Here is an 841-nt window from a genome sequence, read left to right as displayed (position 1 = left end):
CAAGGTGGTTCAGTGAGTTCAATGAGTTCAATGAGTCAAGGTGGTTAATCATGTGGCTGCTGGCTGAAAGAGGGACATTTCAACCCTAGTGACAGCTCTGTGAGAGAAAGATGTGATAATCTGCTTCTGTAAAGATCACAGCCTTTAGAAACCCCATAAAGTAGTAAATTCTGGCCTATAGAAACATTATGAGTCAGAATAAACTTAGTGACAAGGAATTTGTTTGGGTTTGTTTGTTTATTAATCAATGAATCAGTAAGTTATTTTTTTATGGATAAAAACACTGAATTACCTCCTTTCAAAATACAAAGATAGAGAATACAAAAACTAAAGAGGACATAAACAGATTGGTTTTAAACCACAGATGTCTTCCAAGCTAACATCATTAAAAAAAACCTTCATTGCTCTCAGGGTAGAACTGACTCATAGCTGATCCTCCAGATGTTTTTAGATATTGTAAATCATGTAGGAAGAGACTGTGTATCTTTCTTTCACAAAGCTAGTAGCAGATTCTAAATGTTAGAGAGGTGCAACATTTGGGTTAGCAGCCCAACTCCTTATATACTATGCCACCAGAGCTCCTCAAGTTAGCATCAGAGTTATCAAAAATACTGAAGTCAGATTTATTGGGCTTAATCCTGATTTCCTATATATCCTAAAATGAGGATAGCAATAATGTTTACCGAATATGAAAAACTAATTATTACCTCAAAAGTTACATGGGTTAAAGAAGTAAAGGTATGCAGTGTATTTAGAAAAGTTATTCGCAGGTTAACCACAAAACCCAGTTTGCCTAGAACAGTCTTTATGTACCACCAAGTTGCCTGCAACTCAAAGGACC

Source organism: Elephantulus edwardii, unplaced genomic scaffold (genome assembly GCF_000299155.1).
Source record: "Elephantulus edwardii isolate Elephantulus edwardi_28Jun2011 unplaced genomic scaffold, EleEdw1.0 scaffold00096, whole genome shotgun sequence".
Taxonomy (NCBI): domain Eukaryota; kingdom Metazoa; phylum Chordata; class Mammalia; order Macroscelidea; family Macroscelididae; genus Elephantulus; species Elephantulus edwardii.
Note: the sequence above shows the minus strand (reverse complement) of the source record.